The sequence below is a fragment of the Lissotriton helveticus genome, chromosome 2_1 (assembly GCF_964261635.1).
Source record: "Lissotriton helveticus chromosome 2_1, aLisHel1.1, whole genome shotgun sequence".
Classification (NCBI taxonomy): domain Eukaryota; kingdom Metazoa; phylum Chordata; class Amphibia; order Caudata; family Salamandridae; genus Lissotriton; species Lissotriton helveticus.
The window spans coordinates 1646376635-1646391551 of record NC_136059.1 but is presented as its reverse complement, the minus strand read 5'-3'; positions in this window follow the sequence as shown (position 1 = coordinate 1646391551).

Sequence of the window (14917 nt, the reverse complement as noted above, 5' to 3'; positions counted from 1 at the left end):
GGGTTGAAACTGCATGAGAACATACTGATTCAGTAGAAGTAAAGTAACACGTATTTATTTATTTATTATGAGTTTTATATAGCGCTAGCAAGACCCAAGGGTATCAGAGTGCTTTACATCAGTAAATGCTCACATCAGGTTAACAAGATAAATCAACTCAGGAAATGTTTACTTTGAGTTAACAAGATAAATCAACTCAGGTAGTCCGTCAAGTCAGTGGTTGAGTATAGGAGAGGAGAAGTTGGAGAGGGAGGTCCAGGGAGAGCTGAAGGTGGAGAGGAGATGTTGTCTCGCTGGGCGGTTAATTATCCATTATTTGAGATGCTGCTTGATTAGGGGATCTTTGAACTGTCTCTTGAAGCAAGGCTTGGAGGGATTGGCCCTGATAGGTATGGAGTTCCAGATTTTATGGGCATTGGTTGAAAAGGAGCGAGCCTGAGTTTTTTGTTTGTGGGCTTTGGGCGAGATGATGAGCATGGTATTAGAGCTTCTGAGGTTTCTTGTCTGTACTGCCCTTTTAAGCTTAGGTTGTTTTTCTGATGTGCAGGGCTTTGTGCGTAAGACAGGCTTTTTTGAAGCTGCAGTGAGCTTCAGACAGCAGCCCTCTCAGATCATACAGGGCCGGGGGGATGTGGTTGAATTTTTGTGATTCCTGTGACTATTTTGGCTGCTGCATTGAGAGTGGTTCTGATGGGCGCATGGCGGTATTTGGCAGAGCCTGTGAGGGTGGCATTCTCAACAGCACCAGCGCTTGTGTGACAGATTTGAAATCATTCTACGGTAGGTGGAGTTTGATTTTGTTCAGAAGTTTCAGGTTGTAGAAGCCAACCTTCGCATTGTTCTTAACCCCTTCAGTGCTAATGACAAGGGTAACTCGTCATGGAGTTTCCATTGATTTCAATGGAAAGTCAATGGAAGTGCATCATGTGCCTTAGCAGCCAAGTGGTTAATATGATCTTTTATGGTCAGTTTGGAGTACAGAGTGACCCCTAGAGATTTGACAGAGTCAGCAGGAGCAGTTTCTCCATTAGGGCTGTGGGGGTGTCCCTTCTGAAAATTCCTACACATTTACATTAAAAAATATTAACTAGATTGTATTATTTAGAGATACAATCATATCTCTAAATAAATTGATGCATGTAAGTCTGGATTGACTGTTTCAGGCTGCCTGCCCCGCCTCGCTCTGAAGCAGGAGATGGTAGACAGACAGTAAATCAACTTTCCTAATGTGATGCACAACGCAGGGCTTTCTGTTTTAAAGCCCTTCATTGCCATTGGGGTCTCTGGTTATATGCACACTGTAGGCCAGTAATGCAATAAGTATCACGGTTTCAGGTGTAGAAGACTTCACCCTTGCATGATTTCATACGTCATTCAAAGACGTAGATCCCAACCTTTCGTCATATGTGACAGTGGATGCAAGCACTTCTGATCCGGTGCCTTGTTCTTGGTAATGGGAAGTGTTTGCAATCTAATGTGTTCTGTAAACTGTGTCGAGACCCCTCATTACTCTAACCTCCCCACTGTGACACCCCAGGCCCTCGCTGCACAGTGCTTGCTCCTTTAGAAGTAGACCTGCAGCATTTGCTCCCTTGAGAAATAGATCCAAATAAGGAGCAGGGTTTGTTCTTGTTCTCTTGCGAAATGAATCCAAATATCTGAGACAGGCCCAAAGTGATAGATATGTGCTTACTGTGGAACATGTGCTTACAGTGGGCAGTTCTCTGATGTATGACATTAAAACTGGCCCTCTGAACATGCCCCCAAGTTAACACTGATGCTAAAACCATGGATTGACTCGCAAACAATGAATGTTAAAAACGTCAAGGGAATGCATTTCAGCGATTTAGTTCCTCTCTTATTTTACATGCTTTACTTAATCTTGTATTACCACGAGTTAGCTATTTTATAATGTTGTTGTTAATCTGTATTTTTCGCTGTGCATACTTTGAGGCTTGAGCCAGGCAAGGTGTTTATGAGGGGCTTTGATTGAGCGCTCAGGCCCTAAGGTTAAAGCCAAACACAGGGCCTGTCAGTGGGTTGGCCTTTCTGCAGAGCACACAGAACAATGTCTATGTATTCCATTAGCAAATTAAATTCTATGTGTGTGTGAAGGAGTACACTGATGTCAAAATATTAACAAGGCAAAAGTAAGAGAAATTAAAGTGCTTACATTTGAGGGAGTGCAGTGCATGTTGGGGGCAGTGAAGTGACAGAGATGCGAGGAAGGGCATTTGGGGAAGAGTGAAAAGAGGATGCTGAAGAAGAGAGGGGGTTGAAGGTGTGTCGATGGACAAGATATGCATAGAAAAAGAGAATATCTAATATAAAGCACACATAATTGAAGGCCAATACTCCTTCCACAGGCCTCAATGCTATTTAATTCACAGACTCACTATTTCAGAATTTAAACAGTTGCAATGTTAATTATTTATAAGAAATCATTGCTGTTACTCTTCTATCTTAAACAGCTAACTCCCAGTGACAAAGCTAATCATACTGACACTCTTTAGGCTTATGTAAGTTGCTGTGCCATTTATCTGGATAAAATTACATCTCAGAGAGAAACCGAAATACTCCTCTGATGGCACACTATGGGAATCACTTAAATGTATTTGTTGTGTTCCTTTATAGAGAGCATCTCAATTAAAGACCTGTCTGCGCATTTTCTGTATGACTGGTTACAGATAGCATCTGTGGGTGCTTCTCGAAGTCTGATTAGAGCATATTTTTCCAAAGTTAATTCTGCATGCAGTACAAGACACTGGGCAAGCATACATTTTATAGGGCTAAAGTTGTCATGCAGAACAATTTACTCATTACAGTAACTGTTGAACAAGTGAATGCAAGAAGATATGAGGCAGTTTTTAATGTGTTTATTATTTAAAGACTATACTTTCCCACTGCTTAATAAGCCTTGCTTTATCGCTACATTCATTTGCTTTAAAATGCACCATTTGCCAATCTTTTTTTCATTCCTGAGGTTTGTCCATTGATCTTGTTCACATTTCTTGCTATATACAAGTCATGCCCGTTTACGCCTCACCACTTTCAAATGTCACCAGCCACCACTGAGAGTCGGCTACTGAGAGCAAGCAGTTGAGAGGGCCAATGAAGTTTATCCATTCTAGCATCTGGGTGGGCTGATCTGTATTTGATATGAGTAGAATTTTTGTCTTGTCTTGGTTGAGCTTTAGGTGGTTGTGAGATAGCCAGTGTTGTACTTCTTTGAGGGTGACATTTAATCATAGAATGTCTTCAACTGAGAAGACTTTCAAATAGAGCTGATTGTCACCCACATATAATTGGAAGGGGATTTCAGTTTGGTTGAGGATGGCAGGTAGAGGTTCCATGTAGATATTGAATAGTGTGGGTGAGAGGAATTAGCCTTGGGGGAACACGCGGGTAGTTCCTGTCGTAGCGGAGGTGTGTCTATTTAATTGTTTTAGCATGGTTATGGAGAAAGGATGCAAACCAGCATAGGACAATGCCATATGCATTGATTCTTTTTTAAGGAATTCCAAGAGGAGCTTGTGGTCGACTGCGTCGAAGGCCGCCGATAGGTCTAGGATAACAGTAGGCAGCATTGGTCTGTTTCTAGAGACTTGTTTAAGCCATCTATTATGTGCAGAATGGCTGTTTATGTGCTGCATCCTTTTTCTGAAGCCCAATTGGTGGGGTCCAGAAGATTATTGTTTTCAATATGCTGGTCAAGCTGTTTGAGAACGCATCTCTCTAGAGTTTTGGCCTGGTAGAGGAGATTAGAAACTAGTCTGAAGTTATTGAAGTCATCCGGGTCTGCTCCCGTTTTTTTATTCTTTGTGTTACTTGACTGAGTTTGAGACAGTTTGGCATCACTCCAGTTTTCAGTTCCGAGGAGTTAGAGCGTTGTTGAGTTTTTTTGCCAGGGAGGCTGTGAGTGCGTCATCAAAGTGGGAGGAGGGATTGGACGTAACCGTGAAAGAAGATATGTATTCCTCCGTGAGTGGGTTGGAAATCGTTGAACAGATGAAAACGAATTTGTGTTACTTACACCTCTTAGAAATGAGCATGAAGTACAATACTTAAAGGTTTAAATCATCTTTAATCGGCCACATTCCTTAGCCCCGTTCATCTGAATACCATACCACTAGTCATGTAGGTTTAATAGGGCATTTTAAAATATTATGTTGGGTCTTGTAACTCACATGATTTAGCAGACAAGTGATTTCATTTTCCCACTGGATATGTAAGAATTCAAAAATATCCATTTCATTGATAAAAGTGCCTTAAATGGTACTGTCAATTCAGTCCAGCTTCTATGTCCAGTGCTATGTCCAGCAAGAATGCAATTAAAAATGCTTAGCTAGATATTAATTTACTTTGAGTTATGTTTAGGTTTTTCTGAGCCTTGCACACCCCTTATGACCTTGTTTGCTTGGCCAAGGGGACAAGAGGTGATAATACACAAACTCAGTCTATTATCAACAAGCACTTCTCCAAGTAATGGTAAAGCCAACTCTATTCAAATGGTAAATTAGTGAGGATTGAGTTAGAAAGATAGAAAAACTGTAGCAGTGACCCACTAAAATCTCAAATGCATGGGTAGTAAAGCCTCTAGGATCAGAATGGGGAAAATAAATGTTGCCTTGGTAAGTGACTTTTGCAGTCATTTAAATCAATAGACTATAGTTTGAGTAGATGGAACCAATTTAGAGGATCAACTTGTCAGTGAAAAATTGCTTTGATAGCTCATTGTTTAAAGTGCACACTTAAAACTGTCCAGTTTTTTGAATATCTTTTGTGGGGTGATGCGTGAGATGCTTTTCACACAATCTCCTTCAAGGACAGCACAGTTCACAAAATAGGTAAATACTAGAATCCTAACCTCTTGCATGGTGGTATGTTTAGGCGCAACATCTGTGACACCCATTGCACAACGGATTATCTAAAATTAAATAATTAATGGATCACCTTCAAAGGTGCACTTCTGTCTACACCATCTGTGACATACACTCCATATCACATCACTTCAAAGGAAACCATCACTGGATCAAGGATCACCATCAGAGATTCGTCACTAAGAGAAGATATGAATTTGTTTTTGTCATGATGTGCTACTGTCTATAGGGGACCCTATAGAGTATGTAGGCAAGATAGAACATGCAAGACGGTGGAGTGCAATGAACTGGCCCTCATGCTTTTGCTGAAATTAAGGTGGGTGGGTTTATGAATCAGACTGAATCATTCACTGGCTGGCCGCAGAGTGAAGAAGATGCTTTACCACCTACTTATACGTGATTTTTGCAGAATGGCCAAACCTGAATTTGCAGACTATCTATTACTGGCCTTCTCCAACTGTATGTTAGTATCCTTTGTGTTTGAGAAAGGAGGACTGCAGCCTTAAATTATTCACTTGTAAAGGTGATTCCAATCTCAATCCTCGATCAACACAAGCTTTTGTGCAAACATAGTGGCTATAAAAGCACCAGGACCTTTTCCAATATGGATTACAAATTCACTAAATAGTTTTAATTAACAATGGTATGATGAACAATTGTCATTCACCAGTTGCATAAATGATCCTCGTCCTGTCTCATTGATTACCTAACTTTCTGTGTACAGACCTCCAGGGCAGTTTGTTTTTTAGTTAAAGGGCAGGGGAGCAGTGCAGACCCCCACCCAAGCCTCTTCTTTAGGCCCTGGGTACCACATCCTTCAGGGCCGCACATACATGTATAAAACAGGAGGGGATGCACGGTTTCACTCCCCAAGCCTTTATCGGCCCTGGTGGCATTTTGAAAGTTTTGAGGCTTAAGGAGGAGGGCTGCTTGGCCTGCAGCCCATTTTCTCATTTTCGGCCTCAGGGTGGGCTCCTTTTGACCTTTTGAGGTCTGGGGAGGGAGGCTACACAGCCAAAACTGCTTTCCACCTCTCTCCTATTATACTGATTTTGTTTCTGTGTTTTTTAGACAACAGACAATGAGGCTACTGGATGTGTAGCTAGAGAGAATTTATCAGGCTCTGTCAGTATTTGTTGGCTTCCAGGTTCTTGCCATATGTTGGTATTGCAGTAAGCATTGATTACAGCGGACACTTCTTGAGGGTGATGCTATGTCACACATTTCAGGGGGCAGTAATTAAGTGACTGCTGGGGGAAATTGAGATCAATGTTATACCATCTTAAGAGGAAACTACTGTCCTCACTTGAACTCTAGAAACTCCAGAAACTACTTCTGCCTCAACTAAATAACCTCCTTTCACTCTCCATCCAAACGCAATGAATGCAAAGTGCATTTGACACACACACTGTCTTATACATAGTCAATTACAAAAGCAATGTCACACATTGTCCCCTGTAGTGTAGTTCCTATCTTCCCAATAGGCTCTGCGCATTGGAATAATACCTACAGCAGTAAAGGCCTAGGCCAGACGTTAACTAGGTCTACTACTGTCGATACTAGACTTAAGTTTTGGGTTTGCCAGCATAGCTCAGAGTTCGCTAGAAACTTTCTCGAATGTTCAAGGAGGAATTAACTTCCCTGATTAGACAAGAAGGGATTTAGTTTCTGACAACCATAGAACATGACAACTTTGCTTTCCCCTAATCAAGAGTCAATCTCGAGAGTCGTGTGAACAAAAGGCAAATTATTTTACTCAGTCAGTACGTGCATTCTTAGTCTCATCAGAATGTAGAGAAAAGGAAGAGACGGGCGTGTTCAATAAAAGATGTTATTTATTGATCAGTCTCTTTTCTCATACAAGAGAAATGGATCGATATTATTGCAATACTTATAGCTAAGTAAAGTGCATACATTAAAAGCAGTAGTATAAAATAATACTGTAAAAACATTGATATGGTTTCTAAGCCATAAGATGTTTAAAATGAATAAAATATATTTACATACACATATACATTTGACTAAACGTACTCAACTGGTGTTTCTAAATACGCCTACCCCGTGTACCTGACCTAAGTCTAATACGTGGGCGGGAATAGAAAGTTACAGTTTAAGTTAAGTTTGTTTTTGCCAAGTGAATAACTAAAGAATTCTCTGTGAGGGGTTATTCAGTTCTGTACCTGGAAGTTAGGATGAATGAGGAATGGTATCTCTTTCTCTGGTCTCGATATTCCAGGCTGCCTGCGAGGGCTACCCCGAAACGCCGGGGCTGGATTCTCGGCAGGAGAAATCAGCGCGTCTCTCAGCGCGTCAGGAAGGCGGGGCTGCTGCCAGCGGGGTCTGCTCTGCTCTCGGCTTCGGCAAGTATGGCTGCTCCGTCTCGTCACCACGCGTGTGTTTGCATATGGCAAGATCGGTAATATTTATACCTTTAAGGTGCCGAGATTGACGTAAGGATGGACATAGATACGTCAATAAAGATGTCATACGATTTGCTCGTTAGCACATTCTTTTACTAAAGTTCTCGGTGAAATCAAAACAATGGCCGCAGGGTTTTGCCCAGGTTGTCATAGGTTTGATTTGTTATGAGAACTCTGTATGCCTTATCAGGGGCTGGAGGAATATCGCTTGTCTAATTAGATCGCAAGCGTTATGACCTAATCAGATAACACGTTCCTGTGCCGTAGTGTGACTGCGTCAGATAACGGTATCTGCATCATGGGGGTTTTCTGCCTCATGGGCTGACTGCTAGTTAACTTGTTGGTTTGTTTAACTAGAATAGGGTCAGGAATAGGGGGATCGATTCAGAACCGATAGGAATACATGACACCCACTCCACGCTAACTATGGACATATTTACTAATCTAGGCATAGTATAACATAGTACAACATACTATAGAGTAGTGTGTATACCTTACCACCCCAAAATACATAAATGCATTTTGAAATTTTCAAATATACTGAAAAAAATTGCAGACATATATATATGGTATGCACTCAAGCTGTAGAAAAATGCCAAAGTAATTGCATTTGTATACATTATTGCTTATTTGGTATATGAGAATTACACATGAAATGGTTTCTGACAGAAAAAAGTTTCGAGACCATTCCATCACAGAATAAAATATCTTTATGAACATGCCAGCGGGCAGCTAATGTCTATAAGCTATCTAAATTTTAGAAACTTTAGTTCTCCAAGAATAGTTCTTACTTTAAGCAGAAGATAGTGTCCCGAAAAATATGCAAAAATATTTGGGGCTGCTGAAAAAACTGCTGTCCGTGAACTGGAGCGAAAATGTTCATGTGACTTTATTTTTAAAGTTGAAGGCCGAATTCAGGGAATGCCGTGTGCGAGCTTGCTCAAAAGTCTCTATTTCTGTTCGGGTGAGAGCATCATATCATTTAGGCTTTCGAAAAAACTGTCAACAGCTTCCTGGGAAAGTTCCACTAACTCGGAAATAGGTGTAATCATGCATTCTTGCGCATGATTGTCTCCATTGACATTCTGATTAGCATTACTGACAGAAGGTCGTACCTGTTCGATGCTGCTTTCATCTTGAACTTCACTACCCATCAATCGTAGTGGTGAAGCTTCCACGAATGCCGTCATCAGGATTGGTAGCCTTTGAGGGCAGCACAAAGCATGAACCTTGATCGGGCTCAACAATGTTTCTGCATCCATCGGCGCATCCGATTGTAGCGTCAGACAGGTGTCTAACACGCATTCTTCTCCGCATAGCAGACACCTCAATACAGGTAAAACACATCTTTGCCACATTGGTCGAAATGATAGAAACCAGGTCATGTTCAGGTCTCTAAGCCGGGAGAGTCCCAGGATTTTTGATATCCGGTCCCGGTATCCAATGGCTAGGATTGTTTCTTCCCTTGTCGCAAGAGTTTTGTCTGTGACATGGGTTGCCATAACGAAAAATAAGGACTAAGAATAGGATTCCTGCAATTAGTCCCAGTATCAGGGGAAGTCCGCCAAAAATCGAATGGACGAAATCTGGAAAAATACCCAGTATGGCTTTGAATGGTGTTAATGCCATCGAAAATACTGTCTTAAATACCTTTGAGACCCTATTGGTATCAGAAATATTTAATATTTCATTCAGGATTTCCGCGAAATGTACGGGGGAATTAGTTGATAATAATGTATGTATCTCTGCAGTCGTCCTTGCGACTTGTAGATCATACGTTTCTTTTGATGACGAGAGCCTGGTAGGCGTCTGAAGAAGGACTGTTTTCATTCTGCTTAAAGTATCTATTCGAATAGAAGTAATTTTCAAATCGGGCCATGCCCTTGCCTCCCTGTCTGGAAAGGAGCTGGGGAACAATGAGCGTCCACAGCACTTGACCTTCGCAGTCGTAGTTACTAGATAAGGAGTCCCGGGCATAAGACTACAACATCTGCGGTCTACAATAAGAATGTAACTCCCATTATAGAGTCTTTGAAAGAATGGTTCTATCTCAGTTGCAGGTGCGCCTTGCTGGTGACATGAAAGGTTGTATGAATTCCCTTCACAGGCTCCATGCAAACTAATTCCGTTACACAGAAGCGTGCCGCTTAGTGACATCGCACAATTGTTGCCACTAAGAAACACTTTCTGGCCTTTATTACTGACACATGCATGTGAATAGGGCAGGTTCCATGTTGTTTTAAGGTACCCCTTTCCCAATTTCTCGTACATGCCAGCCTGTATATATTTTTGGCAGTATTGAAACCTGAAGGTTGAGATTGGAATATTTATGATTCCATGTATTATCCATTCACTGACAGGTCGTTCTGACATTGTCATTGGTAATCTTTCTAGTTTTTCAATGCTCAAGATTGTATAATCAGCACCCTTTTGCGCCATACCGATTTGTCTATCAGTAAGGTTAAAGATTTGGAATAGTGACGTTGTGTTGATTAAACGCCAAGGCACATAGCCTGAACGCAAATTTTGTAACGTCCAGCCAAGCTGTACAATAGAGCGCAATTGTGACTGACCGTGTTGTAATAACAGTAAGTCTTGCGATAATATATCGATTGCTGAAGACACAATGATGTCCAAAGAAAAAATTCTGGAGGACAGAGTCATTAACCCATTGTCCACTACAGAAAGTGATTTTTCCAAATTAATACGCTCAATTTCCCGTATTCTCTCTGCTGTTTCAATTTGAGTAACCTTCCAGGCCTCATTGTATGCTGCATATACAGAGGCTGCTATGAAACGCTTTTGACGCTGTTTGCGTGGTCCCATTATGAAATCACGCAAGTCAGCACCATCAGTAAGTAAAGTTAGGTGTTGCTTAATTTCTGCCAGTGTGGAGGTTTGTAGCCATTGAAGGCATAATTTGCCCACACTGTAGGTGGTTATTATCCCTGGGTGATGTCTTTGGGGATATCTAGGGTCTGGCCTGGTCATTTTGAACCCCTGTGTTTTGTTCAGGAATCTGTCTTGACAGTTATTAGTATCTGTGGGCCAGATCAACCACTGTTTCCAATCAGGATGTGTTCTGTTTTGGTTTAATATATGGTTTACGTCTATTTCTTCATCTGTAGAAGTGTTGCTAAATATTGTTGGATTTGGAATAGACGGTTTATTTAGGTCTTTGATTTTGGCTAAGCCAAGACAGGTGGTTTGTTGGACAGTGTCATTTAAAAATATAATTTGTTCTGGGATCATGCAGGCTCTAAACAGTGATTCGATACCCTGTACTTGCCATTCTTTTGTACCCCAAACACTTTTCAATTCAACATTTTTGTCCCAATAATCAAATCCAAAAGTATTCATTTGTTCAAAAAATGAGTCTGAATATATCAATTTTGTGTTGGTTATCATGGTCTTGGTCCCTGTCTTGTTTGACAATTTAAAATAAAATGTTTCAGCATTACTTGTGTTAAAACCTGAAAAGTATGAATATTTGTCATAGAAGGTTCTTGAGCTTCCTTTTGGAGGAGTTGCACAATGTTCCCATTGATTATAAATTAAAACATTTCTAGGCTGTGCAGATCTATGTAGGAAGTGGTTACCATAGTGGTTATAGCAATACATACTGTCATAATTTGTAGAACCCTGCAAATAATCATGTTTGGTAAATTTAGCAGACATTACTAAATCAGACATCATGTTATTAATACTTTCAAAGTCCCAATCATCAGCAAATGAGTTTGGTTTTGCAAAGTCACTCAAGGAGATCTTAATTTGGTGTGGATATTTCAGGATCTCGACCGGACCATAAATTTCATAGTCAGTGTTGTCCCATGCTATCCCACCCGGTATAGGATTGGCTGTGAAGTTGGCTGAAGAAAGTTCTCTTTTCTCGACGTGTGAAGATGTGTGTGGTTTGAGGATCAAGTTGATTTTCAGACTTGCTGTGTCCATTTTAGCATATTTTCCCTCAATGAAGCGTCCCAATGTTAGTATCATGATGAGCCAAAGTATGAGGATAATTGCACCAAAACCCACCCAAAATTCAATCCATGGAGAAATCAGATATGTTTCTTTCAGTTGTTTCAAAAGTTCCTTAGCTTTGTCTTTAAAGGAGTTTGATGATGGCTGTGTCTTTGATTCACTGAGGTTTTCAGAGGAATCATCGAAGTTTATGAAGTAGCCGGATGCAGTTCTGTCAATTGTTCCAATTGGTTCAGGATTTTTGTTTCTTGCATTTTCACTTGGTACTTCAGTATAGATTGGTGTGTCTCTGCTAAATATTTTTATTTGGGTTTTCAGAGGTCTGAGTTCTATTGCATTGTTGCATAGTCCTTGTTGTTCTTCTGTAGGCGTTTCGAATGTGATGAGCCTCTTCGTTAGGACCTCTGTACTGGTAGCAAACCTTGGTGTTCTGCTACTTATTGGGAGTCCACTTGGCCTACTGTTTGTTATCGGCCACATGTTGTGGTTTTACCAGGTCGATGGATACAACTCGGTTCTCCTTTTTACCAGCAAGTGGCGGTAGTACAACTGATCTTGTCCCGTTGACAGACAAGACAGGAACTGCTTTTCTGTAAGAAGGCCCAAATTCCTTCTTTACCGCGATCTTTTCCCTGACTAGATCCCCGACTTTTGGAATCCAGACAGGTCTTGCTGGGACAGGTGGTGGTTCTTCAGTGGTTGTTGGCTGTTGTTTCAACTTTATGTTGCTCAGGTCTTTTCTTGTTTTGTTTAAGTCCTGCAAAATAGCCAAACGGTCTTTGATATCAAAGCTTTTTTTTTTCTTTCACCACTGAAGCCTGACTATCAAGGTCAGAGATCAACATCCTAGTTCCAAATAATAATTCGTACGGACTGAATCCCTTCAGAGAATTTCTTGGCAAGTTATTTAGACTACGTTGGACACTTATTAGATGTTTGACCCACCCAGCTCCCGAACCTAATATCCTTTCTGCTATAGATTGCTTTATGCCTTGGTTTTTTCTTTACACCATCCCGTACCCTCAGGAAGGAAGTGAGAAGATTCCCGCTGGACTGTGCTCATTCGGCCATGCTTCCCCCCAGGCTGGTGGGCTTGAGTGAAAACAATGGTCGAACGTAGCATGCTCTTAGCGTATATGCCATTTAGACTCGCAAATCTTTGTATAACAGTCCGGACGTCAGCCGAGTGCTGGTGATTTACATTATAAGTGGAAACTAGCCTGTATATGTTAATCGCAAGCCATTCTTTTTAATGGTAATATTATCTGCCGTAATACGACGAGGTATCAAACTGTTTCTCTCCCCACTGCGATCTCTATTGCAGTTTGGGCAGCGTTTTACAAACATGGTGTGACGCAGGCTCATGCCTGGCCACCAGTACCGTGATTGTAATTCTTCCGGAGAATCTTTTAATTTGAGGTGTCTGAGACCCTCGCCCATATGTGCGTCTGCGATTAACAAGTTTCTCCTGTCCATGTTTGGAATCACTCTATCCCCCACTCCAGGGATTCGAGCAAAAGGGACGGAGTTTGCATCGATTATGTATGTATAATTGAGTGGATAGTTGATCGGTAACGCTGAGCAGTCGCCTTTTGATGACGTTTTCACCGCCAGCACTGTTTCACCGTCAATGTATTTTAATGTACGCTTTTTTCGAACTACGGGAGCCGATTTAGTGGCTGCCGCTGTGGCTGTCTCAGCCAATGAATTCCCTGCAACGTGAACGCCATCACGCTGATGACTCAGTGAGTGTGTCACGTGAGTCTTTGGTAGTTCTTTTTGTAAAAGAGCTATTTGTTCCCAGAGCAGTTTCTGCTTTATTGGTGCATCTGTGTCATCTTTGTAACCGTTTTGAATCCATGCCTGCAAATCGCTGTTATATGATTTGACGCAGTAATATGAATCTGACACTATAAGTGTCGGGAATTCGCGATCCGCATTATCTAGCGCCATCTTCAATGCTATTATTTCAGTTTGTTTTTCTGAATTAGTTTCTACTGAGTGTGATTTTGTTAATAGAGGTTTTAGTTTACCTCCGCGCCACACTTCTTTTGTAATCTCACATGTGGGGTTGTATGCTTGTTCTCCCCAAACGGACGGTTGAGCATGTCCGTCTGTATAGATTACACAGGCGTAATGTCGTAAAGGCAGAATGTCGATTGGCAGAGGATATGTTTCTTCATATTCTAGATTTTTTTTGGTGATGTTGAATTATTATTAAAAAATATTTTTTCTGGACTTTCAATCAGTTGCGGTTTTACTGGTATTCCACCTAAACTGTCTCTACCTAATTCCTCATAGGATTTTTCTATGATTCTGGCAATTTCAGCTGGTTGGTCTGCTATATCTGTCTCTTTTAACCTCTGGAGGATCGCCACGTTTGCTGCTTCACCTTTTATGTTGGCTAATAGTATAGCCGAGACCTGCTTGAAGTCTTTTAGTAATTTCATACCAAGAGTTAAAGCGGGTTCTGGACCGTATTCGTCTTGAATTTGTTTTAGCACATCTGGTATCACCGAAATGGTTGGAACACCGTGCGTTTTTGTGTAGATGGAAGCAAAGACTGTACCCCAAGTGTCACAGTCCTCAATGTGTGGTGCGATTCCCATTGGAAGACAGATAGTCAGAATCCTGTGTTTTTCTAGCGGGGTGGTGTCTGGAAACACCGCCTCTATTTGGGTGATCTTTTGCGCTAGCCAGAATGGTATTTGTTCCCGTTTAGCCGGTACTTTACCTAGGCAGGACTGGATGTTCTGTGGTGTAATTTTATTTGTGTTCCCCTGGTGAGGGGTCAGCTGTGGAATTTTAATTGCTGGCTGAATTGTTGAAGTCCGCATCACATACTGGACTAATTGTCTATGTATTTTTATTAATTGTTTTAGCTGTGTTAAAAGCTCTGGTGCAGGCATTCTTTCGATGTCTGGATGTGGTGTGTATCCGGCTAGGACCGGCCACGTTGCTCCTGGTCTACCTAAAGGACCGAGCCTGGTGATGTGATTATTATGTTTTAGGGCGCCATCAAATAAGAGCAAATGCTCTTGGAATTTGAGTGGTACTTCCACCTCCTCGAAAGGAGTGTACATTTCAGGAGGTTCCTCTATTTTGTAATAGTGGAAGTACTTTGTTACAGCATTAGCTGCTGGAAAATGTATCCATGAATAGTATACCTCTGTCTGCCGATATTCGTGTGCCTCAATTACGAATATGACTGTGCCACCTCTAGGTGTCAGTCCATTTTCTATAAGCTTTAAGGTTATAGATTTCCTTTTGATGACCGGGATGAGTATTATCTCCGGGTCAGCGTCTTGTAGTGCAGTATCAGCTGCTGCGATTTCAGCTGCTAATCTAACTGCCTCTCTTTCTTCTTCATTGTCTGACATTTTACTGTCTTGAAGGTTATTATGTTTGTTTGCAGATCAGGTTTCTTATGGAAACAGAGATTAGATGCACAATATTTTGGAACAGTTTATCCTTCAACGTTGACTATACCAAGAACCATACATAGGAGTTACCTCCTGCGAGGTTTTGGAGGATATTACCTTTCACCCACTCCAGACGTCTTTGGAGTATAATGGGAAAAGGGGTCTGAGTGAGAAAGCACGACTGAGTTACTCTAAATGTCTTACGTTAGTTTTA